The sequence below is a fragment of the Anopheles aquasalis genome, chromosome 3 (genome assembly GCF_943734665.1).
Source record: "Anopheles aquasalis chromosome 3, idAnoAquaMG_Q_19, whole genome shotgun sequence".
NCBI classification, from domain to species: Eukaryota; Metazoa; Arthropoda; class Insecta; order Diptera; family Culicidae; genus Anopheles; species Anopheles aquasalis.
The window spans coordinates 58858042-58858548 of NC_064878.1; positions in this window are offsets into that span (position 1 = coordinate 58858042).

The following is a 507-nucleotide window of genomic DNA, read 5'->3' on the forward strand; positions in this document are numbered from 1 at the left end:
CCAATCAACAATTTCTAGACGTCTAAAAGCCATGGGAATGAATGCAAAGCAAGGACATTGGGTACCATACGAATTGAAGCCAAGAGACGCTCGCACGGCAGCAAAGAAAAAGTTTTTTGCATCGCATTGTCACTAGCGATGAAAAGTGGATTCGTTACGATAATCCCAAGCGCAAAAAATCATATGGATATCCTGGCCACGCATCCAAATCGACCGCAAAGCCCAATATTCATGGCATGAAGCTGATGCTATGCATATGGTGGGATCAGCTTGGTGTGATCTACTGGGAGCTGTTAAAACCGAATGAAACGATCACAGGGGATGTCTATCGACGTCAATTGATGCGTTTGAAGGAAGCAATGCAGAAAGTACGGCCGATTTTGCAGGAAAGGCATGACAACATTATTCTTCAGCATGACAACGCTCGGCCACATGTTGCTTCGGTGGTCAAAACATACTTGGAAGGGCAGAATTGGGAAGTCTAACCCCACCCGCCCTATTCACCAG